General features: G+C 29.2%; 1 long non-coding RNA gene across 1 annotated transcript in view; it reads left to right on the top strand.

Moving 5' to 3' along the window:
* Positions 1 to 27,951, top strand: part of LOC107440756 (uncharacterized) — an 88,037-nt gene that overhangs the window by 14,711 nt on the left and 45,375 nt on the right. The window contains exon 2 of the long non-coding RNA XR_001583666.4: positions 9,064 to 9,135. This is a non-coding gene — a long non-coding RNA (uncharacterized LOC107440756). The remainder of the gene's footprint in view (positions 1 to 9,063; positions 9,136 to 27,951) is intronic.

Below are 27,951 nucleotides of genomic sequence, written 5' to 3'. Positions count from 1 at the left end.
ATTTATGTTTAAAAATATAAATAGCAACCCTCGTATTATTCACCACAGAATTCCAGTTTTTAAATTTATTGCTTTAGTTTAAGCCTTTTAAAACTGAAATAAAATTTTCAATTATTTTAGAAAACAGTCATAAATAAAAAATAACATTATAATACCAAAGGTACTCTTCGTCTATAGAACAAATAGAACTTTGTTAAAAAAATTAAAGTTTTTGATAATTTATAACTTCTTAATTGATTCGAAACTTACGAGATAAATTCTACAAGTTTTGTTAACCTAAAAAAAATCTCAATTTTTAAAGAAAAAATAGCCTGAGTGGAGACTGATACTTTCGATAATTTTCTTAGGAGAGAAATATTAAATATTCTGTCTGTCAGCGCTAAACCCACTAAAAAAGCTGTTCATTTAGTGTACGGAAGAGGAAAGAAATTAGTTAAACTTGTTTCTGAGCTTGTTTAGAGCATTAACTAAATGTGTGATAATAGGAACTGCAATTTAGAAAGACAGAACTTTCAGTTAACCGCTACAAAGCCCGGCGTGAGACACAAAATAATCAAATGAATGCTTTAAATGCCATAGATTTTAATTTTATCAAACAGAATTATGCAGAATTTACAGCATAGTAATTCTACCTGGTTTCTTCGTGCAGTCTTAATTAACTCATTAAACTAAATAACAAATATAAAAATAAAATTAATTAGAAAATAAGAAATGTTTATCCTACAGTGTGAAGTAGATTTATAAAATTCTTAGTCAAATTATGAATGGTCTGATATAGATGTTAATCTCATGTAAAGCCAGAACAGTTATTTCTCAAGACTGTCATACATCAAAATGCTTCCACTTTGTCAAAATATCTTTTAAATAAGCATCACTTTAATGTAAGCAAGATTGGATTAAGTTATTTGCAGATATTTAGTGGAGAGGATGATATATTATTAAATACTCGAGGAAAGATTATTAATAAGAAGGGCCATTAGTAAATGTCAGGAGTTTGCATTTTTCATCGCGTTTCGAGGAATTATGCAAGTCTGAATTTGATAAATGACTGATCTAGTTACTGACCTAAACATACAACGAATGAGGAGATTTTTAGATTTAGCAAGATTTTATCAAGCTGCGTGGAATGTTTTAAACATAACCATGAGAGCGGAAGACTAAGTAGCGTCATAAAAAATAAAAGAAATGACCGCATAAATATTAATAACTAGAGCCCGGAATTTGATGACCTAAAAAGTCTCAATTAATGCCCTTAAAAAGTGCAAAAAATGCCCTTAAAATGCGAAAATTGCGCTAAAAATGCCTTATGACATGATTTAAACAGAAGTAAAAATATTGAACTAAAACAATGTTTTACTCTTTACAATTATTATGAGTCGTTTCAAAAAATATAAAGCAATGCAATACTTGTTCTACGTCCCTGAAAGTTTGAAAAATATGTTTTATATCCTAAAATAACAAAAAAAAAAAAGGAAAATATATTGACTCCATAACATTTTCATTTTGTATAGAAACTTAAATGAATATAACAACTTCCATCTCATAATATTACTAAATATCAGAATTACAGTGGATTATAAATTTTTTTTTAATACTTTGAAATGTAAACGAGCGTCTCTTGTCTGAAAGCAAATTTTTATACCAGGAGAAGCTTCTTTCAACGTTTACTGATGTTATTGGTGCGTACTTGGAAAGGACGGTCACACTTACTGACAATTCTTCTTCAATTTGAAAAGATGTAACTTCACCTGTTAATATCCTAGAGATTTTCTTCGTTGTTTGGAAGCCAGTGTAATAATAAAAAATTAGAAAAAAAATAAAAATTAGAAAAAATTAACAAAACATTTAAAAAATGCTTTAAAATGGAAAATACGCCCCAAAATTTAAAGAAAATGCCCTATAAATCTCAAAAAATGCTCTAAAGGACAAAAAATGTCTGAAAATGCGAAAAATTCAAAAAAATGCAAATGTCATCAAAATCCGGGCCTTATTAATAACTATGTATGTACAGTCAGCAAAAAAAAAAAGATATCACCCTGAATAACTTTTGTTATAATGATCCGATTTTCACGATCTAAGTGTCAATCTTAATGGTTCCCGGGGGTGACCTCAAATATGCAAATTAATTAGTGCTAACTATTAATTAAGTTACGAAATCTGACACAAAAACGCACTTTCTCTGAATAAACATGTATTTTTTTTTACATACTTGGATTCCTAACCTTCAAAATATAGGGGGTAGCCGCAATCTGGGAAATGTGGTCCCCATAGTTTGGTCAGGAGAGCGATCCAAAGTTCGTACCCCTTAATGTTAATTTCGCTTTTTGCGTTTTCAGTCATATTTTCAAAACTAATGAAGCAATTCAAAAAAAATTGCACCCACTCATAAAACTCATTTACCCAAAGATAATTTCATGAAAAAAATAATTTTTAATAATTATTAATTATTTTTTATTATTTAATTAAATTGAGGATGAAAAAATTTTGAATTATAAGGTATGAATTTTTTTATACCATAATCATCTACATATTTTTCAATAGAAAAATCTAAAGTTTCAACTGTTTTTATTTATTAGAAGCTGAAAAAAATTAAAATTAATTATTTTTAAAAAAATAATTTGTCGACAATAAAAAAATGATTAAATGGGGCGATTAATATTAAAATGTGATAAACTTGCGAGGAACTTGACTTCGCGCGCGTAGTGTAAAATTTCATTCATATTTTTTTCGCTAATAATCGTTTGCTAATCTTTTTATTTTTATTTCTTTCAAACTATAAAATACGATGTTTCTTTTTAGTCATTTAATAATGTATTTGTAATTTAGTAAAGAAATTATGAATAAAACATTTTGAATAAAAAACACTTTATTCAACGAATGTCTAGTTTTATAAAGGCGTGCTTCTGATAGAATATGATTATGCACCAGATTGTGCTTACTTAATGTGATTATTTTTTAATTTTTGATTTTCTTTTTCAATAACTGATACAATTTCAATAATATACACACGTATGCGTAGATTTGGAATAATATATTTATCAATTTCTTGAATATATATTTTATAATTATTAATACGAATGCGTAGTCAACATTTTTAATCATCTTAAAACTTCCCCCGGTGGCTGAGCGGTAGCGCTTCGCCCTGTCGTTCCTCGGGCCGGGCAAGGCTGACTCAGCCTTTCATCCCTTCAGTGGGTCGATAAATAAGTACCAAGCATGATTGGGAACTAAACACTGGGGGTTTCGCGTTCGGCTGACCACCTGACCGGAACATCTGCTCCTGCACCCCAGAGCCCTAGGTTCAGAAAACTGAGATGGGCATAGAAGGCCTTGGCCCTCCATGGGCTGTCGTGCAGCTGAGTTTAGAGTAGAGTTTTTTAAAACTTCTTTACATCTTATATATCGCCTTAATCTTAAAATAAATTTGTAAATTACCTGTCTATGCGTGTTTCGCAGAATTATTTTTCTAACTTTTTTATTGAATTTTAATGCAATTTTTTTTAAAATTCTATTATGTATATTTTTTTCCAATAATATACTAATCAATTGTTTAAGTACTTTAATTTATGTTTTTCTTTAAAATAAAATTACTTTTTAAATTATTGCTAAGTTCTTATTGAAAGAAAACTTAAAATTATTGCCAGCTATCTAAGAATTAAGTCTTGTTAAGAAATTAAAAATATTCTACTGATCACACTCAATATCATTCGAAGCAGAACAGCTGACTATTTACTAAAAATACTATTGTTTACGAAAAATGAAGATAAATTATTAATTTTTTTATTTTTTATTACTTCTTATTTATTCGAGTAATGAAAAGTAAATGCGTATGTGCGCACAGGGGAAAAATTTAACAGATTGTTTTGTTTTTTAAATGAACAAAAAACTATGGGCATGCAATTTTAATTCAACATTCAAAGTTAATCTTGTGCGCTAACCCTTTTAAGTTACCATTTTGTCTTAAAAAGTTGAAAATATTTTCTTTAAAATTTGTTTGTATAATTTCTCAACTTTTGCACAGTTCAAAAAAATATTGCTATATCAGGAAAATGTTCGATATGCCTTGTTTTGTTAAACAACTACTAAAATAAAAAATTGCAAAAAGATTTGAAAAATGTGCTATTTTTAGAATCATCATCTCAAAAATTGTTCTTTTACTCCATTTGACTTTTTTCTTCTTAAATAACTTATAATCATAGTTTTAACACACGTTTTGAAGAAATTATGTATACAAATTTCTCCTATTATTTCGTAATAAAAAAACAAGAATATTAATGATTTATTTATACAGTGAAACCTGCCAAGTTGACCACACTTGTAAGTTTTACACCTGAATAAGTTGACCTCAATTATCAAGAACGGAAATTTTCCTACATAATAAAGAAGCAAAACCTTTGTAACTTGACCACCTGTCTATCTTGTATGTTGACCACTGAAATAAGTTAATTTTGTCTAGGAGTGTTATGAAATTCTATTCTAAAACCCTCATAAATTGACCAGAAAAAAAAAATTCAGAAAATTTTCTGTCATTTCGCAATGTATGTTAATATTTCACTTGTTTGGTGAAATAGTGTAAAAAGCTAATCTAAACCTTTTTGTGAGTTGACCATCTGGGGAAACTATAGGGAGTCAGCTTTTGACCATTTCTTTCATTCATTCATTGAAAACAGGTGTGTTAGTTGAAAAGTTGCTCTTCCAGTTGCAATAGTGAGCAAATAGGCTTGTATGCGTAGTAATAACAGAATAAATTTTAAAGTGTTAAAATAATTTTGTTTTGTTAAAGTTTTCAATGTTTTCGTGTTCTGATATTTTAAGAAATTATTTTTATTAAACACTTCACATGCATAACTAACAAAATAATTTTTTTTAAAAAGTTAGTTAAATATTAAAATTATTTCTGTGTAACAAATTGAAGTTCGTTTAGGTTTAAACACATTTCTTGAGATATTCATTTGGCCATTTGCTAAATCAAATTTTTAAGTCAAGTAAAAAAAAAAATTTTAATGTATAGCAACATGTAGGAAACGAAAAAGTAAACAATGTCCCACCCCTTCTATAAGTTGACCACTTGTCTACGTTGGCCACTAAAACAATGCACATGAAGTGGTCAACTTACCCAAGTTTTACTGTAATTGTTTCATTGAACCAGAGTAGTTAATTGTTTTCGTAATAATCGGCCTTACAACTATTTAACTTAGATTCTTTGGACTAGGCGTCACTTCATGCATGTCTTTCGAGATTGAAATTTCAAAGATAAAATGTAAAAATTACAAGAATGCGTAAGCTGGTTTCAACTAACAAAAAAAAGGGACAAAATCGTTGGCAAAAGAAGTTATCTCATGAAAAGAGTGTCAGAGTTGAAAAATTATTGTAAAAACTGTAACAATTGTTACTCTTGTTTAATTAAGGGTATTATAAACCTAATTTTCGTTTAATCATGTTTTTTAAAGAACTAACGAAAGGAGTGTGTAAATAACATCAACTCTTTTTACTGCAAACTAAGTTTACTTAATATCATTTGCAAATATTAAGAAGTACAAATTCTTGACTTGCTCCTTAAAATAAAGTTTTATTTTAATCGTAGTTGAAGAAGTACGGATATAGTTAAGGGAGGTATGCGACATTCGGAAAAAAAAGTCGTGTGATAGAGATAGTTTTAAACAGAACGAATTAGTTCTTTTAATTGAAATGCTGACAATATCATTACAGCATTTTGGTTAACAAGTGCCATGAAAAAAGGTTCTGAACTTAAGATATGGATTTTAATATATTTTCCTATTTACATACCTCCTTGATCTCCGCACCGTTTTAATATTCTGTAAAGCATAAAATGAAATAATGTTGAATAAAAAAATAGATTTCAAATGAAATATTTTATTTTCCTTAATACAGGGTATCTGTTACATTTTAGATTTTCAAATTCATAACTTTTCATGTCTAATTCCAAGAATTTTCATGATTTAACGAAGTTACTATTTTCTCCGATAAAAACAGAATAATAAATTCAAAAAGCATTATAATCACATTATATAAAATAGGTATAACCAAAACACTGCAGTAAGAACGCACTTTAATACAAAACCCCTCTATTTAAGCTTTTAGCTCAATATCCGCTTTTGGTTTCATATTTTGTAATGTGGCAATCTTTTTCGAAAATATTTTAAATAATTCTTTAAAAATTTCACGTTCATGTAATAAGTTCATTTGAATTCGCAGCTCGCTTTATAGATTTCGTTTCATGTTTTATTCTGTTTCTTCTTTATACTTAATTTTCTGATTTCGCTTGATATTTTTACTTATTGTGTTCCATTATGTTTGTAATTTTTTTGTAAAATTTTTTTGAGTGCTTCTCAAACTATTGCATTGATATATTTTACTTTGGCTATATTGATACAATAATAGAAAGTACTATTTTTTTGCTGATATAATCGTGTAAGCTGATGAAAAGATTATATCTTTTATTTTCCGGATATTTTTAGAATTTTTTTTCCGGTTTCTTGCTGTTTTATTTTTTATTATTATTTTTCTTCCCTCCTTTTTTATTGTTCCGTAATTTTTCCCATGTTTTTTCTACATTTTGAACTTATTTACTTATTTTATGAGTTCTATTTACTTGCAGCTTATGCGCAATAAATAAAACTTATTATTTTTCGTAATTTTCAAAATGCTTTTAAAATGCCTTATAACATTTATTAAGTTTTACAATTTTATCGAAAATAAATACCGTGATTTCTATAAAATTTTGCGATTATGCATCAGAATAGCTATCTTTTTTCAGGTCCACCTTTGCTTGATCACTTTTTTTTCCTTTCCTAAGAAACTCGAAGTGCGGGGCAAAAGCATTTGACCCTACAACTTTTCATAAATTTATGATAACTTATGAAAATTTGGTTTTAATTCAAAACTGTCATACAAATTACATTAAAACAACTTTACAAAAATAAATAATGTCAGATAAAAATTCAAAGATTCTATAATCTTGGAGAATCAAAAATAATTTATTAATTTATTTAAATTTCCTTTTTAAAGGAGATTTTTTTAAAAAAAAAAAGCCCAGAAAGCAACGTGAAAAATTCTTTTGGTTGCTTAGCAACGAGAAGCACTATCTTTTCCCATCTTGTCATTCATTCAGTTTCTTTATGGTTGTTATAAATTATTTCCCCTTCTATGGCGAGGTAATTTGGCATATTTTTAAACCATCGCCAGATATATAAATCCCTATTGCGACCTAATTTACAACCCATTTTTTTCGAAATTTTGTCTACCCCCCCTATTTTAAGGGTCAGGATTTCAAATATGTAAAAAAAATACATGTTTATTCAGAGAAAGTACGTTTTTGTGTCTGATTTCGTAACTTAATTAATAGTTAGCACTAATTAATTAACATATTTGAGGTCACCCCCGGGAACCATTAAGATTGACACTTAGATCGTGAAAATCCGATCATTAGAACAAAAGTTATTCAGGGTGATATCTTTTTTTTTTACGGACTGTACATAACCTGAGTGCCCCAACTATAAAAAGAGAAATGATTTCAGTTTAGATACTAAGAAAGTAATTTTGAAGTTAAAAAAAGCGATATATGAGCACCAGTAAATATTTTAAATATATTTCTAGCAACATTAAAACATAATTATATATGTTGAGCTTTCCTCAATATATAGAACATAATTTAACATATATAAATATGAAATAGTATCGATCACACATTTGGACAATCATTTTGAGTTTAATTTAAGTCATAGTTTCAATATTAGTGTTTTTTTTTTTACTTAGAATTCAAAGAAATTATTGTTAATTTTTTAATGTAATACATACCATGCGTACGAAGGATTGTGTGTGCGTTTCAAAGTATGACTTTGTAAGTCATTGTCAATTTGAAAAATAGCCTACATGAGCTAGTGAAGGGCCCATCAAAGATGTTTTTGAGTTTTGTGTGGGGTTCGAACCTATTACCTTCAAGCAACAGAGCTTTTGGTTCTGACCGGCGTATCCACTCAGTCAGTGGAAAGCTTCTAGGTTATGATTTGGTATTTTATACTTTCAATGTCCAAGTTTAGAGTTAGAATTTAAAAAAAAGTATCGTATGAGGTAAAGGAATGTTTCTTATACACCTTTTACGAACTACCATATTTAAATCTTGAGGAAAGAAATCTCTATATTATTTTACAAAGTTCCTACAACTACTGTTATGGAGACAGAATTTTGAAAATTATTTCATAGTTCGCTCTCCTCAAATCGTGATCTCCTAATTAAAAACAATTTTAGTATGTAGTTTGAATGGTATTATGGAGATGAAAAATGAGAAACTAAACGAAGATGAAGAATAAATGATTTTGAAAATTGCTCCCAGAGGAATTTAGCTATAATGACCAGCTTTTGGCAACAGAAGAAAGGATGGATTCTGCTTTGCTGAATCTAATTCTCTCCATTTGTGTCAATTTTCTTCGATATTAATGCTCGAAAAGTTTTCCGAATATCCAACGAGCCCAATTAAAGATTTTTAGTATGATTATATGGTTTTAATGAGAAAACTGGGTATTGTCAGTTAAAAATTTTTAAAACTTCTCTGTTCCTCTAACACGGAATAATCGTTTTTAGCACTATTCCTGATAGCAAATATTACAACATTTTCAAATAAAATTTTATATTGTTCTCTCTAATAATAAATCTGCCATACGGTCATTATTTTTTAAATCTTCATCCTGCATACATTATAAACAATTCCGAATCAAATTATGGTAAAAAGTACAGGCACTCTGGATGCAGTATCAGTAAAATCCTTTTTACTGTAAAATACAATCTTACCTTAAAATTTTATACCGTAAATTTTACGGTAATATTTATTTCATTAAAGTGATTCAGTGACTTTACAAAAAATATTTTGTAAAAATTACGGTGTATCAGATTTTTTTAGTAAAATTTTACGCTAAAAGGGATTTTGCGGTAAAAAGCACCGGTAAGCCGGTGCATTTTACCACAATTTGATCCGGAATTCCTTACAGTGCATGAAGGTATCGAACAATTTTTTTCCTTAATTTAAATTTTTTCTATGAAACTTAGGTTCCTTTTTTCATTGTTGTTAGAAGTGAAGTGAAATTTCATCGCAATTTTTTCTTGCTTTAGTAGTTGAAGGTAAGGCACTTTCAGTAGAATAATTTTTCTTTAAACTTTATATTTAATTGAAATTGAACTATATGCTGTTAGCTTGTATTTTGGATTCACCAGTTGCAATTATATTTACTCTCAATGGATTATTCGATGATATTAGATTTCTGAAAAAAGTAAATAAGTAATCAAAATTAATTAAAAAAAAACTCTACAATGTCTTAACCGGACCACTTGTTGCGACCACTTGTTAAATGTATGAAAAAACAACTAAATGTTTATTGTTGGTTTACCCAGAAATAAAATTATCAACACTACGGTGAAAATTTTGTATCGTTAGTAAAATCTGCCCCATTTGGATCACTATCATGTTAAACACGATAATGCGAGGTATTTTTAAATTTTATGAAGTATAAATATGGACATGTTTTGATAATTTTATTCTGTAATTATAAATTTTGTAACCATTACTGAATCCTTTACTGTAACTCGAAACCTTTTCACATTTGTGAAAATTAAGATTAATTCAGACCTGTTGTAGCGAGGGCTTCCAAAGTATACTGAAGATTTGAATCCACAGCCTAGTGTGATGATCTGGTGAAACTAATTCCTCTTTACAATACAGAGAAATTTTAGTTGATCTAAGGTGGGACACTATTTATAAATCATAGTACAGATAAGAAATCTAGCTTCCAATGACATAATGTAAACCAGTCCCCCAAGGGTACTTGCGGTGCCTGTGTATAAAGGAAAAAATAATATTTAGGGCCAAAAGCAGAGTTTGATGAAACTGATTTGTACCATCTTCTTAGCCAATACTGTAGTTGGGGTGAAGAAATGTATTCTTTTTTTATTTATGGTTGGTTTGTTCTGTATTTTACACTATTTACAATAGTACTGTACTATTAATTAAGACATTTCTTTGAGAAAACATTAATATCATCCCTGTTAATTAAATCTGATAGCACATTTTGACATAGAAAGAAAGAATAAAATGGTGGGAGGCAGCTAACCAAACCATGCAAATTGAGTTGTCCAACGATCAGTTAACGTACCTCCTGTCACTTTGCTTCTTATACGCATGCGCTGGATCTTAGTTCAAATGACGCTCTGCTTAATCTGGGTATGTTGCTCACCCTGTTAGTTGTTTTTCTGGTATAGCATATCGCACCGAGCAGTTCAAAGAGTTAGTTATGTATTTGTAGTGTATCTACCACTCCAAAAATATAATTCCAATTCACAAGTATATAAGACATGTTAACTCGATTGCATTGTGGACATTGTCGATAACTACTACTCCTACATTGGTGACCCGGACGTGATGTAAACACGCCTACTTTGAAAGAAACTCCCACTTTGACATGAACAAGCTTATCTTAACAGTAATGCCCACTTCGATTTGAACGGCCCTGCTTTGATGGATGGCCTACATTCAACAGTTGACTTGCTACTTGTGACTGTGACATTATCCACCTCCTCGCGTTGTTGCTACTCAGTCTCGACCACTCACAACGTCGGCCTGTATACACTCGACTGCTAATGGTAACATATGAGCGATAACGACCGTGAACTTAATACAGCGCCCACGATCAGCACTCAAAAGTACGGTGATCTTAATACAGCTCTTCCGTCTTCTCACAAAACAGCAATGAATCATGTAGTGGTATCCGTTAATCGAATTCTATCACAGATAAAATTCTGGTGGGGGAGTACTGTAGTGTATCTACCACTACAAAAATATAATTCTAATTCACTTGTATATAAGACATGTTAACTCGATTCTTCGGTGGGGTACCTTTTCATAGATGAAGGTTAACATTGTCGATAACTACTACTCCTACATATTCCAAGAGCTAGACTTCTCCTTTATATATTGTTTCTTACAGCTTTGGACTTACCTTATCGTGGTAAGCATAAATTGATAGAGTAATGTAGGAGAGTGATTATACTGAATGAGAACAAAATTATAAGACCGACAGAACAAAATAAAAAAAAATGAAAAAAATGCAGCGTTAATATATACGTATAATATTGCAGTGTCTTCTGTTCCAGTTTTCTCTGTAGCCATTCTTTATTTTTATCGTCATAATCTCTAGTTATTTACGAACCTAAAACTATTCATTTTATTCAAGAGAAATTTATTTTGAAACGTTTTTCTTTCTTCTTAACATACATATAACAAAACATACGTATAACAAAAATCTTCAAAATTGGGTAAGATTTGAGTGTAGTTGTTAATGCACCTTCAGAAAAATTGGTTCAAAATCGAGCAATTATTTCGGTATCTTAAATCATAAGAGTGAGCAAATTTACGTTATCCTTAATGATATGTTGAAAGGAACTGTATTATTGGTACCATAAAATATAATTGCTTGCAAATTTGCTTCAATAAATTTCTATAAAATGTTAAATTGAATCATTTGTTTTCTTTGAGTTGAAAGATAATTGGTATCTTGAACCATAATACAGTGCAAAATTACTTTACCTTAATAAAATAATAAAGGAAACCCCATGTCTCTGTTCAAGTTTGAATCATAATAACGGTATCTTAAACCACAATAAAGTGCAATTTTCGTTAACCTTAATAAGTTGTCCAAATGAATCATATGTATTCGTTAAAGTTGGACCATAGTATCGTGAATAAAATAACATTATCTAACAACATCAATAAATAACAGCCGATCCAATTTTATGGGTTTACGACTAATAATGCTCAATTCCGTAACCTTGTAATTTTGAACCCAATCCAGAAGACAAGGAAAGTCCTACACTGAATATTGGGAAAAATTTGCCTTCATGGAGGACTTTTCGATGGAGCTAACCCGCATTTGCGTTACATAGAGAGGAAGACCACGAGAACCTCACTCTGTTAGCCTGGTGGCAAGGGGTTCTATCCCATGATCCGTCTATCACTGAGGATATTTCACGTCAGCACTGTGGTCGGTGCAAGTCGGATGCAGAATTCGTATCGACTGGGATTCGACATTGGAAGGCAAAAGCTCTACAAATGAACAAATTTGAAAAAAAATTTTTTTTTTGGAATAGCAACTTGACTTATGAAAACTTGAATAAATATTTTTTAATTATTCCCCTTACATTTAAAGTAAGCCAATTTAAAAAAAAAACTATTTTGAACATAAGTGTAAATTAAATTCTGCTGTAACGTTCGTCTTCTTAAAGTAATGAAGTAGTTACTACAATTGCAAAGTAGTTCGTAGTCACTACATTTAAAAAAAAGTAGTTGTAGTTAATTACATTTGTAACAAAATAGTTGTAGCCGCAGAAAACTGCAAAAATAATGCAGTTTTTTCGATCACAGACATCACCAGTTCTTAAGGATAATATTATTCAAGCTGTTTCAAAATCTCAAAAATTCTTGCATCGCTATTGAAGTTATATTTTCTTATCATATATGTAGAGAGAAAAATCTATTTTATATCTGAACTATCTGTAAAAATGAATGCATTAAAACTTCTTAAATTAGGCTTTCGGCTATTTTTTAAGGAACTTACTGTTCCGCAAACATTTCGAGCAAAACTTTAAAAAAGTAGTTTGTAATAAACAGTTTTATTTCTCGCTTTTTTCATGAGTTCATAGTACACTCAAAGCACACATGTCCCATGCATAATTCATTGAATTTTAAACCAGTTCACTAAATGCACTCGTAAACAAAATGTTCCCAACACTAGCATCTCACTTCCTCAAAACTCTGATTTTCAGAAGAACAGTTTTCTTTTTCTTTTTTTTTTTTTAAAAAAAATGCTGAGAGAGGCACGGAAAAACGTAGTCATGTTTTAGGAGAACTGCTGCTCTTGTATCGTCTTTCCCACTTCAATAATTTGGTCTAAATCTGTAAACCACTGAATAAACTTTTTTAACTTAGTTTAAAATGTCTTTGGAGTTTTTTACGTTTTCACAATGTTTAAGAAAAGAGTCTTTTGAGAGGCAACCTGAAAGCTAGGTTATGCAAATATTTTATCTCTAGTGTTATTTAATAATTATCTGAATTAATGCATTATTTAGAATACTTCCGATTATATTTAAGTTCTTCTTTTTATATTCAAACAAACTTGGTTGTTACAAGCTTTCTTGAATTTTATTTATTTCTTCAGTGTTGGTATCAAATTTGTACTCCAATTAATTATTAATTATAAAATTTATTTAATTTGCAAAATAGCAGTTTTCGAATAACTATTAATTCTTTAAGGAAAAATAAGGTATCAGTAAAGTTTATAGCTGTCTGAACTCAAAGCGTTGGGTTAAGATAGTTTTGTTAGTATGAAAAATATTAAGACAAGGCTATTAAAACTGCTTGAATGTTTGAATGTTTTTGAATATTTATTTATTTATTTATTTCAAACGGCAGAGGTAATTGACATGAAAAAGCAAAAACATAGGAGCAAAACAAGAAAGTAAAAAGTCATTTCCTTAGGAGCGCTCTTGCTTCCCAATATCGCTCGGTAGACGACGAACCGCGGAGGGCCCTGCAGCACAGGATGTGACTGCCATCCAAAACAGTTTGGCTCATGCATAGAGAACAATAGGGATCAGGTGCCAGCCCTAAACGAAACAGGTGCGCGGCTAGGCAGTCATGTCCGGTATATAGTCGAAACTGAGCCACCGCTTCGCGGCGCGGCCAGTCTGGAATGGTGTTCTGTCGAAGATCTCTCCACACTTTGGTTTTTACCCTTTCTGACAATTGATGGTGGAAATCCCCATTGATTTTTGACCTAATAATCCTTTTTAAAGTTGAAAAGGGGACTGGGCTACTAAGAGCCTCTCTTGTCAGTAACTAAGAACCTCTCTTTGCCAAAACATCAGCCCTCTCATTTCCCGCGATATCACAATGCCCGGGAATCCATTGTAGGGCCACAGTTTTGCCAAAATGGTGGAGTTTACGTATCGATGTTTTTGAATAAATATTATGAAATAAAAAAAAAATTCTCAAATGATTTACTTTTCCGAAAAAACTCACGGAATCTATATAAAATAAACGGAAAGAAATATTTTGTATATTTGCTTCATGACTAAAAACTCTCTCGGAAATAAAACTCTCACCTTTGACGATTCAGCACTCCTTGAGTTGCTTGTTGCTAATTTTGAGAATCATTTTGTCACGAAACCACGTGATTTGTGGCTAAACGCGAACTCTCAAATATATAAGGAAAATATTTCCTCAACTCGAAACCTCATCGTAGTGCATTCGGGGTGACTATTAATTAGAGTAACGAAACTAGAATGAAGATCGAAAATAAAGTGGTGAAGCATGCAGACGAGACTGTATGGTGGTTAAGGAGTTTGTCTCATACCAGGAAGATCCCTGGTTCGAATCCCGTTTCGCCCATGGGTGCATTCTGTTTTTTTTCTCTCCTACTTGCGCTGTTGGGACGACAATGATAGAACTATGTGGTGACAATTGTAAAGTGGTTATTATTAAAAGTTAGATGCATTACGAGTTTTCTTTCGTAAAAAAAATAGAATGACGGAATATTCTTTAACTTTTTACAAAATTCGTTGCTTTATAGTCATATTCGTGTCGATAGTTATTTTGTCACTATGACGAAATTTCTAATCGGAGCATATAGAAGAAAACGGTTTCGTCAAAAAGAAGAAAGTTACGTGAAATTTGAGCGTTCATTTTTTTTACAGTAAAAAAAGGAAATATTTAAATTTGTTTTCATTTAGCCAGTAAAAAAAATTGCGCACCAAATATTACAGAATCTAAATTGCGTAGCACAATTTTGTAAGGCTACGTGATGACTCAACTATATATTTTTAAAAACTACGAGTCATTTCTAAATATTGAATTTAAAATAAACAATCAAAAAACGGCAAGAAAGCAATTCTAATGAGCATTGTGAATATTTGAACGTGCTACTTGCTCGATAACACATTTAAATACTTAAATTAACTTTCTTATCAATAAAATGCGATAAATTTCTTTATGTAAAATAATTTTTCCAGTTAATGTATTCCTATGCATAGAATATTTTAAAATATTCAAAGAATGTTGATTATAGCTTTAAAAATGTATATAAATAGAAATGGTTGGTATTTTATTAAATGTGAGAATATTTGCGAAATGTATGATCTAATTTATTTTTGAAAGCTTAGTTCTAAATGAGTTTGGATTTTTAAAAGTATTCCCCATTTAAAAGTATTTTTGGAGAGATATTTCCAGAATTTTATAATTTATTCAATCTATTATTATTTGGTTTTTATAAATAGCTCTGCTTGAAATACATTTTATTAAATTTACAGTTAAACAAATTTTAATAAAGACAGTCCATTATTATAGTATTGATGCAAAACAATTGTTTTTGTTTCAATCTGCAGTAATTTATGAATTCTTTATATCTTCATTTAACTCTCTAAGCTTATGCTTATTTAAGACACTTTTCTAATTTCTTTTGCTTGTCATACGCTATAGACATATGAAACATATTGGACCTATCTTTGGTACAGTTTCCATCGATTACGTGTCGATTTAAATATCTAATATTTCCTTAACACGAAAAATACTTAAAGTGTCTGTGGCAAGTCTGTACGATTTTCTTTCAAAACAGTTTTTTCTTAGGTTAGACAAGTGTAGAGAATTTATTTTGTCAGTAAAAAATCAATTATTGAGACATAAATTTACCAAAAATCCAATTTTGATTCAAGTTTTATTTGTTCTACAGACAAAGAGCACTGTTGATTATAAATTGTTTTTTACTTACGGCAGTTTTCTGAAATAATTTGAATTTTTTTTTTAATTTTAAAAGATAAAAAGTATAATTAGAAATCTGTTTTAAGTAATATGCTCCTAACGGTAGAAAGAAATGAAACTGGCGAAATTACCACACTGTATGGTTTTGACACCGATGGTAAAAAAACATTATTCTAGCAATAATTTTTTTTTATTTATTTAAACCCTTTATTTTTTAATCTTTCCGTTCATATGATAACTGTTGACAGGAAATTCTTGTTTTTATAATTATAGTTCTTATTACCTCACATTTAATGAAAAATACAAAACTTAAAAGTAAATATAACTGAATAAATGGTTTTTGTACCAATCATTAAGGTATCATGATAAAATTACGACATTTACTAAATTTTATCACATATTATAAAACCATATTTCGTTCTGAATTTAACCAAAATCCTTGGCAAAGCGCTTCGGTAAACAAAAACCGAAATGTTTGTAGATTCCTTAAAGCCAGAAACACAGTACATTTTGCCATATTCTGGTAGTTTTTTACATGTATTTTTTCTCTGAGTAAGTTTCTATAATAACTACACACAAGAATAATATTGATACTGATCATTTCTCGATCTATATGCATGCATCTTACTATGTAGATTACATGCATGCATCTTACTATGCAGATTATATGTATGCATCATACTATGTAGATTGAGGACAACGTAATATGTTGTAATCAAATTTCGCTTATAAACATACTTTTTCTTATTGAATACACTTCTTTTAATGATTTGGCTTAAAGGCTCAAAATTTATAATTATCTCGTTTTTTTGTTGCATAAAATTGTCTTGTTGATGTAAATGCGACTCCGTGGACACGACTCCGTGTTTCTTTCATAATTCTACATGCAATGAAATGTGACTTCTGTATCTACGTTGACATATTAATATAGTGTTTTATTCATTGAATCCACATGCTCGACATTGGTAAACATTTACTTTTGGTTTAATTGTAAATAGCTTAATCTAGGTTTTTACAAACTTAGGACTAGAATAAAAAAAAGATAAGTGATTTCTAATTAATAAGAAAAATGTAAGCGTATAGCTTATTTTTTTTAATAGTATAAATGGATATAGAAACTTCATAAATCACAGATTTAAAACAAAGAGACAGATTAAGAGAAAAATATTTTCGACTGGGAAATAAGTTCCTTTGTTATCAGAAATTTTCTTAATTGTGATAATGATGCCTTACGGGTCAGGAAAGAAAGTTAATGATTGTCATTATTTCTCTACTTTTCTAATTATTGGATGACATTACACGGAAAATTATTTATCACACAAAATATTATGGATAATTCAATACAAATGACTAGTGATCTGGCAAGACGTGAAGCTTAATGTGTAATTAATAGTCATGACATTAATAGGCCTTACATATTTCTAAGAATTTTAGAAGAGTACAATTTATACTTAATCCTTCTCAATGAAGACACTAATTTTAAATTTTTCTTAGAAATACATTTAGATAAGAAATCACCAATTATTGAAATAGATTATATTTATGTAACTATATAATTAAGATTCACAAATTAGATATTTTCATTTTAAATGAATTCGCAAATAAGATTTTCATTTCCAATGGATTCAGAAATAAAATGTTTTCACTTCCAATGGACTCACAAGTAGGATATTTTCACTTCCAATGGATTCAAAAATAAGATGTTTTCACTGCTAATGGCTGTTAAAAGTCCAGAATAAAAGTTACTTTCAGATTAAGATTAAGTTAGATATTTTCATTTCCAATGAATTCGCAAATAAGAATTTCATTTCCAATGGATTCATAAATAAAATGTTTTCACTTCCAATGGACTCACAAGTAGGATATTTTCACTTCCAATGGATTCAAAAATAAGATGTTTTCACTGCTAATGGCTGTTAAAAGTCCAGAATAAAAGTTACTTTCAGATTAAGATTAAGTTAGATATTTTCATTTCCAATGAATTCGCAAATAAGAATTTCATTTCCAATGGATTCATAAATAAAATGTTTTCACTTCCAATGGACTCACAAGTAGGATATTTTCACTTCCAATGGATTCAAAAATAAGAGGTTTTCATTTCTAATGGCTGTTAAAAGTCAAGAATAAAAGTTACTTTCAGATAAAGATTCACAAATTAGATATTTTCATTTCCAATGAATTCGCAAATAAGAATTTTATTTCCAATAGATTCATAAATAAAATGTTTTCACTTCCAATGGACTCACAAGTAGGATATTTTCACTTCCAATGGATTCAAAAATAAGAGGTTTTCATTTCTAATGGCTGTTAAAAGTCAAGAATAAAAGTTACTTTATGTTGGCATTTAAAATTGTTCGTTATTAATTTCTATCCGCTAAACAATTTAAGTTACTTAACCTACCGCTTATTAGCCATGGCTCAATATTTTTATAAATGGTTTCTATGACTAGCGAAGATCTAATTAAAATTGTCGCATGTTTTAATCTAACAATTTTAATCTAACAATTCATGGAAGCCTTGCTGTTATCGGTACCTAATTCATCATTATTTTTAATTTATCAATTTATCATTATCCAATATACATTTTGTAGCAGCTTCATAGAATTACTAGAATATAAATTAGAAATTCCATTTATCAAAATATTAACTATGCATATAGTATCGTTTAACCTATAATATCCAGAATTTGCCACAATTTTCTCCAATTTCATTTCATTAGTTCTTTCTTGTTGAGTTTCCATTATTTAAGTTCATAAAGATAGAGACGCAATATAGAAGCATAAGTATCAATATTAGAAGCATGTGGTGTCATAGATTATTAAATTACGGCGACGTCGTCACCATACTTCGCAAAATTATTAACGACGATTTATCTTGGGATAACATGAGATAAGAAATCAAAGATAAATAATGCATAAAAACGTGCGTTGAAAGTTATTCTTGACGGATTAGAGTGGTAAGCTAGCAATTTGCTCATATTATAAAAAGTTAATCTCATACTATGAAAATCTCTTTTTTTCGGATGTAGCACGTTTTTGGATATTACATGCATTACACAATAATTATTTTTAGAGGAAAAAAATCCTATATAGTTACATACTTATAAATGCAAATTTTATGGTAACATGTCTTCCTTTTGTAACAATAAATAATATGAAAATTTGAATTTCTCATCATTGTTTCCAACGAGTTTTTTTTAAGCAAGATCGGTTCATAAAAGCTTAGAAATACAGTCTTTGAACAGATTTTAATTAGCATTTTTATTAGAGTTTTGCAATATTTTCAACTAAATGAAATTTTTTCTATTGAAAAGTTACGTATTGAGTAGTATCGAGTGTTGCATAAAGTCAGGCTAATGAATATTCTTCAATTATACTGGAACGTGAATTATCAGCTGAAGAGAATATCATCAAAATCTGTTCTATTTAATACTCACAGAACTTTTGGAATCAAAAAAAGTTGAATACTTGTAGAACGAGTTTAATTGATTTTCCATGGCAACCCGAAACAATCTGAAAAGAAAAATTCTTGGAATTCTTTTCAAACATCGTTTCGCTGTTTTTATTATAGCAAAAATTAGAGAAGATGTATTCTTTTTTTTTAAATAATTCGATACTCACAAATTACGATTCATTATTTTAAATTTTCAACTTATCTTCAATTAACGGAAGTAAGAAGGCCTTCAGTAAGTAAATAATATTTTGAAAAGGTGGCATTAACCTTATGGGCGATTTTCATATTTTTAATGCCTTCAATAGTTGCTTCCCAGCGTGAAATCGAAGCCTGCGAAAAGTTTTGATGATTTTCATTCTATCAATGTGGTTTGCAACTATTATTCTGCTGCAAGTTGTCATCCTCTTTTTATATCTTAGATCCACTCTCAATATTTTTGTCGAGTTTTTGGACATACCGTATGATGATTGATCAACAACGTAGTTAAAAAAATCAGTAGAAAGCCTTTTATTGATGCGTCAAATGAGGCAAAAACCTTATGGATTATTTCCTCTGTTTTAATTCATGCGACTTTCTAAACAGAATTGGACACTTCTAACTGAGTGGAAACAATAAGTAATCTATTGGTATTTACATTACATAAACTAAGCATTAACCACTCCTTTAAAGCGCTTTCTTAGTTAAATAAAATTAACACAACTTTTTCGACTGAATTTTATTACATTAGATGATCTTAAACAATAAAAATATGGAGAAAACTATCAAAGTTCCGACCATCACATGATTTGAAAAATCCTATGCTCTAAGTGTAAGAAAATAGTGTTTCGTCGGACAAAAACCTGAAAAATAACTGAAATAATTGAAAAATATTTTAAGGATTTATAAATAAGTTTAAAGTGCTTACTTTAATCTATTTAATGTTAAAATATTAGCAAGATTTCGTACGTTGCTTTTTAGATACGTATAAAATTTTCACACCGTAATAAATTATCTGTTACCATCATTTGTAAAGAATATTATCGGGAAATGTACTATTTAAAATTTTTTTATTTATTTGCAAACGTCTAGATAATATTAAAAAAAATTGGTCCTGCAATCAATTAGTTAGCATCATGACTTTCAAAAACTTACCTTTTTTGATTTACAGATGAATTTTGCAATAATTTATATTAATTCTGGTTATTAGACATAATTATAAATTTACTCTCAATTAATCTCTCTCTGTTGAAATAGCAGCGGAGTTTCGTACGTTCATTTCTTGGATATGTAACAAAAAAGTGAATTGTTTCTTCTAAAAAAAATAATACTGTAAATATACTTATTTATCGACAATGTGCTAAGAATATTATCGAGAACTGTCTTTCTTAACTTTGGACATTTTGGGAAAATATAAGAAGTCTTTATTTAGAGTCTTTGTGAGATATTTCCCCCCGCATAATCCTCTGTTTTGCATGTTGGAAAACAATATGATATCTTATGGATAAATATTACAAAACAATATAAGGAATATTTAGGTTTTGGAAAAATGGATTTAAGATTGGATAAATAAGTTTAAACCACTTGCTTTTTATTTTTATTAAATTTGTGTTTCGTTAAAAGCGCGGCTTTGTGCGTTAGAATTTTAGACACGCATTAAAACACTAAATTGGATTTTTAAAAATCTTTCCCTCAGTAATATAACTTATTTATTACCATCATTCAATAATAATATTATGATAAAAAGGTCTTATTTAAATAATATATCCTTACTTTCATTTAGACGCTATTGCATCTAGACAACATCTCGACACTATTACAGAAAACACTTAGATACTATTGCAAAAAACAAACGAAAACAAAACAGTTTTGATATTATAGGCATAGTTAACATCATTAATGTAAGAAATTTGTCCTTTTTTAATTGAAAAAATAAATTCTTTAAATATGTGATGAGAAACGATTCAAATAATGAATATCAACTTTTGTCACTAAATTGAATTATAATTTTTTCCAAAATCTTTACCATGAAATTTAATTAAACTTAAACGTTTTCATTTAGACGCTAATGCATCTAGACAACACCTAGACACTATTGCAGAAGACAAACAAATGAAAACAAAACAGTTTTGATATTATAGGCATAGTTAACATCATTAATGTAAGGAATTTGTTCTTTTTTTATTGAGAAAATATATTCTTTAAATTCGTGATGAGAAGCGATTCAAATAATGTATATCAACTATTGTCACTAAACTGAATTATAATTTCTTTCTAAAATCTTTACCATGAATTTTAGTCCGGAAGACACGGTTCTCAGCAGATCACCGAAGTCAAGCATCACTGGCTGCGGTCAGTGTGCGGGTGGGTGATCACTTGGATTAGCCTGCGTAGGGACCGAGGGTGTGATGTATTGGTCTTCGTTAAACTGTTCTACCTTAAAGTGCTCGACTTCGCGTGCAGGTCGTCGGTCTACCGAAGCGGGGGTGCCACCCCCTCTGCAGATTTTCAAAATTGTGATGGCATGTCTTCGTTAAGACATGTGTGAGGGCATGTCTTTCCCAGACCGTCGCCAATAGACCATTGTGCAGCTCTAGTGCGACGTAAATTAACTAAAACAACAATCACCATGAATTTTATTAAACTTAAATGCTTTCAGAGTTTTAAATTTAGATTACTATAATGTTCCACCATCCTATTTAAATTCTAAAAAGCAATCAACGCAGGGCTAAAATGTTGAAATAGTTTTCCTCCGAAAACAATTAATGGTTGGCAATTAATCACTAATAAAATATTTACTTTAGTACCTGCTTAGTTTACTTCAGAAACTCTTTTTCTAAAGCAAACCTTATCTATTATCTTGTCGTTCGAAATGAATCGCAAGTAACTCGGCTTACTATAAAATATAAATTGATACAATCCCCATTATCATTAATTTCTTAGGAGAGAGAGACTTAAAGTATCAGCAAGAAATGAAGCAATTAGATACTCGAAGGAGGTAGCTTTGGTCCATTTATCATTTCTGCACAACCTTATAATTTTTCTTCCAGTCACACCTGCAATCTTCGCTCACTCTTTTGGGTTACTAAATTTGTGATAAAGCTATTTAGAAGAGTTTTTTCCCCAGCCCACTTCAGTTTGAATAAGTTAATTAACTGAATGTTTCTGAAAATAATTTATTTTAAGGTATTATATCCTCGAGGGGCGTTGACTTGCGGCTCTAATTGAAGGCACTTTCTTTTTAATAAAATTTTTATAAAAGGCTTTCTATTTATAAAAGTGTAACTGTTTCGCGTAATGAAACGATAAGTCAAATTGGTTGGCTTTTTCTCAGTTTTGCTGTTTTTTTTTATTGGAATGAATGATTTGGTGCCTATAAGGGAAAAACATTCTTCAAAAGAGAATAAGAAAAATTAAAAAGAATAATAAATTTATAAAATAATAAAAATATTTTTTTTTTAAAAAAAAAGAGCCTGAGTATATGAAACAGCGAAAATATATAATCCTGTCGCTAGATCTCACGATTATATTCACAAAATAATTATTATTATTATTCAACTAATATAGCTAAAGCAAAATATATTAATACTTTTTTTAAATTTTATTTTTTTTTTAATTTTTAAAAATTTAATATTTTTAATAATAATTTTCTTTTAAATTTTTAAAAAATTGTTTTTTTCTTCTCTTTTTTTAAAAAAAAATTTCTATTCTTCTTTTCTTTGTATTTTTAGTTTATAATATTTTAATTAAATTTAACACAAAGAAACTATCAAAGTATAAATAATAAGTGTCCAAGTTAAAAAATTAATAAAAATGTAAGAAGATAAAAATTAAAATTTTAAAATCTATTCTGAGGGAAATTTGAAGAAATTAAATTCTTATACTGTGTCTCTACAAAAGTTAACAACATTTTTTTAAAAACTCAGTTCCAGAAACACGCAGTTTCCTAAATTGTGCAAAAATGTTTGCGATTGCTATGTTTGATAAAAAACATAAAATTTATGTATATAAAAATGTATGTTTGATAAAAATATAAAGCTTACATATATTTTGTACGGAATGAGAGTAAATGCTTAACCTAAACATTTTAAATTTTTGAACAGAATAGTTATATACTTTAGACTTAAAAAGTTTTCAGTTAATATTCTGTGTAAGTAATTAAAGAAAATGATATTAGTGTTTTGATGTCTGAAAAGTTTTGTTCGTTTCAAATTAAAGGAATATAAGAAAAAAAATAAAGGTAATGCATTTTATTTTCGAAGAGTAACACATATTTTAAACTGAATTTAAACCTTTTGGAAAATATTGTCTTAAATGATTGTAATTTCTTTTAAAAATAATAAAAAATTGAAGAGCCTTAAAGTTATTTGTGGAAATGTTTTTTTATTTCTCTACAATTTAGCAACTCAAATAGCTACTCTGCTACTTAAATATAAATTACACTAATAATGTTCTATATAATAAAGTCAGTGAATGAAGTAAAGTGTTGAATTATATAATTATAATAAACAATATATTTTTAAGCGCTTAATTGTATGTTAAGCTTTCAAATTTTGCTTAATTTCTCTCACTGACTAGATTAGAATTGATGCACACTGAAGAATTCTCATGGTTTTTACGATTAAATAACTATAAAATGTAAAGATACTGGATTTAAATACATTAAAATAACATGCAAAATGTATCCAAGCAATCGACAAAGCAATGCGACTACATAACCAAAACAATATTTCACTTATTTTATCCTTTAAAAATTTCCATCTTTTATTTCCCTAAAAGAATTTCAAAATCAGAACAAATTTAATATTTTACACTTTTATTTTTGAACAACATATAACTTTTTTATTGTTAATATTTACTAATAACTTGTTACATAACTGTAAATAATATAAAAAATGTTAAAAATTAATTTTAAACAAATTTATTGACGCATTCACAATCAAGTGGTTTTGACTACTTTTCGGCAATATAGGTATATACTAATTTTTCGTCTCTCTAGTGTCAATAAAAGGTTAAAAAGCAATAAACTTTTACCAAAATTTATTTTATTCATGGAAATATCTCTGGATAAGGGAAATTTATAATTCTGTGCAAATATTTTTCAATTCGCTTAGAAAGTTCTCGAGATATTGCGAACTTAAAGTAAAATTACATTCAAGGGTACAAACTTTACCCAGCTGTCCTGATCCAAATATGGGAACCATATTACCCTGATTGCTATATTTTGGGGTCAGAAATCTGAATCCGTTTATGAAAGGTATGTTTATTTAGAAAAAAAGTACGTTTTTGTGCTTGAATTCTTAACTTTAAAAATCGTCATCGCCAATTAATTATCGTTTTTCAGAATATCCTTTCGAACCATTCGAGTCCCAAAACGTGAAGATCCGATCATTGGATCAAAAGTTATTCAGCATGGTCCTTTTTTTGGGTGCACTATGCATTTAGTGAAAAATAAAAAACTGAAAAAGTAAATATATCCGAATAAATTAGTTTTTGTTCCAGGCTCTAAGGTATTATGATAAAATTGCCAATTTTTTTCGCCTATTATAAAATCATATTTTATTGTTATTTTTACCAAAATCATATACAAAGCACTTCGGTTAAAATAACTGAGTAAAGCCATGAACACGGTAGATTTTACTATATCCTGGTAGTTTTAACCATTACTTTTTTCTCAGTATAATTACGTTATAAAATTAAATCAAGCTTCAGTTTTCTTTCATATTGTTGTTATTAATTATAATTATTTATTCTTGCTAAGTCTACTTACTACTGAACCACGCAACAAAGTAATACTTAAGAACTTTTGTAAAGCATTTTCTTAGAATTTTTGTCATATTTCTTCGACGTTTCTGCTTTGAAATCGATTCTTCCTATATAACGCAAGACATTGTTTTGAAAAATAAGTTTAACTCCTTTTATACGTTTTATGGAATTCAGAGTATTTTTACTGTTTTTTGGACGAAACAACCCTTTCCCTAAGTTTATCAATATTTTTATACTCGAGTACATGTTTTTCGAAGGAAAATAAATGAAAAAAATATTTTTAAAATGAAAAATCGTCCAACCAAAGGAAACCACTTTTCACTTTGAAATAGGATTCTGCCAAACTGAAAGGAATTGTTTCTCTCTCTAAGAACCCTTCAATTTTCCTTATTTTGAAAATTTCAAAAAAATTTCTTTCCACTTTGGGGCTAGTTGAGAAGTAACCAGAAGCTTTCCTTAGAACTAAAGGATGCAGTTATTTTTCTTTTTTAAACTTTCATTGTTTTAACTAGTTACAATTACAGCTTTTTTATTTTTCTTCCAATTTTTTCATTAAAAATCGGTTAAACTTTCAAATATTCATACATTTCTGTCACGTTTAATTCATACAGATCTGTTCTTCGTTCGTTTATGTGTCCCTAATTTAAATATAGTAGTACTGTATAGATGGTTTGAATTTTTATCGAGTGAAACTATATAGTTCTTAATTTGGCAATGAATAATATTTGCATTTTTAATATAAAATAAGCAATCAAAACAATTCTATAATTTTTGCTTTATTGTATTAATTATTATTGTACAATTTTGCATATTGCATTAACACAATGTAGATTTGGGGGTCATCGAGCAGTCGCACGTAGAGGGTAGAGTCCAGCTTTATTAAAAAAATACAACTGAGTACCGTAATATTTCAAAATCCTTTTGTTTAGTTTTTGAACAGCTGACTGGTCTGTGTAGGGGGCAGGGAATCCTCGCATCAGAAATGTTCTGGGTTCGAATCCCGGGCAAGGCATGGATGTGATCCGCCCTATAAAGGGGTTGTGGTAGTGTGACGTGGGTGACGCTGCTCCACCGCCGTGGCTTCGCCATAGGTGCCCACATGGTAACGGAAGGAGAGTTAGCAGTTCTGGCACTTTCTGTGGAACTTTCTGTTAGAAAAAAAAGTTTTTGAGCACAGTTTTGAAACTTTTTTACGCAAACATAGTTTTAAGTGAAATTTAATTTAAGATTATTTATTTCAATAAACATTCTCAATAATAATGAACGAAAAAGTTTACATTTTAAGGTACTATACAAATTTTTATATTGTTTTATGTTAAGCAATTTTAAATTCAAAAAATGCGAACGGAATTGGTCAAATAGTTCCTTTAGTGAAAAGTTAATACAATTTTTTCTAACTATTAAGGTCTCAAAGTGATACACCAATCATTGCAACAACATATACTGTTCTGATTTAAATTTTGGACACCAAATTTTCACAGATTTCAAACTTTTCTTTAACTATAATATTAATTCCAAAATTGAGCAAATGATGAAATATTATACATTCAAATTTCGAACATATTTTCAATGCTAATAGTTTTAAGTTAAGAAATAAACAATTAGCTTTGTTTTTTTTCTTTCACGTTTAGAAATTGCCAATGTTCTGAAATTTTCAACATACCACAGTTTTCTAGCCCACTCTATCACTTTTTGTTTACTTGAGAGATTGAAAAACTCCCTCATTCCTCCCAGATAAATTGTTTTTCAATTGATTCTGCTTTAAAGAAATGTTATCTATACAAAACAAACAAAACTTTTTGTTTAGTACCGAAACTACTTATTAGTTGAGAAGCAGTTTTTTTACGAAAGATATTATTACGAAAGGTATATATATACCAATATTTATTGTTTATTTAAATACTTTTATACTTGAAATGTAGCAGAAATTCCTTTTTTCTCAAAGATGGTTTTGATATTTATCAAAAAGTTTCAGTATTAACATTTTGGGAATGTATCAACTTTAGTGGTGTGAGATATAATATTGATCTACATGGTGTTCCGAAAGTATGGCTTGAATAAGAAATCTACAGAGGGAAAAAAAGTAGGTCAAAAGTTTTAGAATATGGTTAAATTGACCGTGTTTCTGGCTCAATAGAAAACACAAAAAAGCTCGATATTTTTTGCTTAAGCGTTTCTGTAAAATTAACAATAAAATATGGCTTTATAATGTGCTATAAAATGTGGTACATTTACAATGATATTTTATATCATGGCATAAAAATCATTTATTCGGTTAAGTTTGCTTTTAACTTCTGTAATTTTTATTAAAAGTGTGGAAATATGAACTATACTTTAATAAACCAGAATTTTCAGTAAATCGCAACCATATGAACGGATAAATTGACAAAATAATGGTTTAAATACGGTATATTTTCGTTTTATTATCCAGCATTATGGTTTATATTGCCAGTTACATCACTAACATACAGTTCAGTGATTTTTACCTGAACTTTTTTCTCTATGAAAACCTCCCTACCACGCTTGAAAGACTGTGTGCCTGACTTCCTCAGACAAGACAATTGTCCCTGGAAATCATCTATAAAATCCCTCCAAACGACATCAAAATATACTCTGATAGCTGTAAATTGGATAGACAGACAGGCAGCGGGGTGTTTATTGAAACACATCGAGAGAACTACACTCTTCATCAACGCAACGCCGATTTTTGTTCCGTCTTTCGAAGTGAACTAATTGCAATCGACAGAGGATTAGAGAAAATCTTGAGAGAAGGGCACTTTGGAAATACTTAGATACAATCTGACAGCCGTAGTTCAATTCAACACCTCAAAAATTGGGCCCTCATAGGAGATAAAACCAGTTTTTCGATCTTGCAAAAAGTAAAGTTCATTTCCCAGCAGCATGAAGTCCACTTTCAATGGATCCCGTTCCACGCCGAT

The sequence above is a fragment of the Parasteatoda tepidariorum genome, chromosome 2, assembly GCF_982258835.1.
Source record: "Parasteatoda tepidariorum strain Cologne lab strain chromosome 2, Ptep-v5.0, whole genome shotgun sequence".
NCBI classification, from domain to species: domain Eukaryota; kingdom Metazoa; phylum Arthropoda; class Arachnida; order Araneae; family Theridiidae; genus Parasteatoda; species Parasteatoda tepidariorum.
Note: the sequence above shows the minus strand (reverse complement) of the source record. Positions and strands in the feature narration are given on the sequence as shown.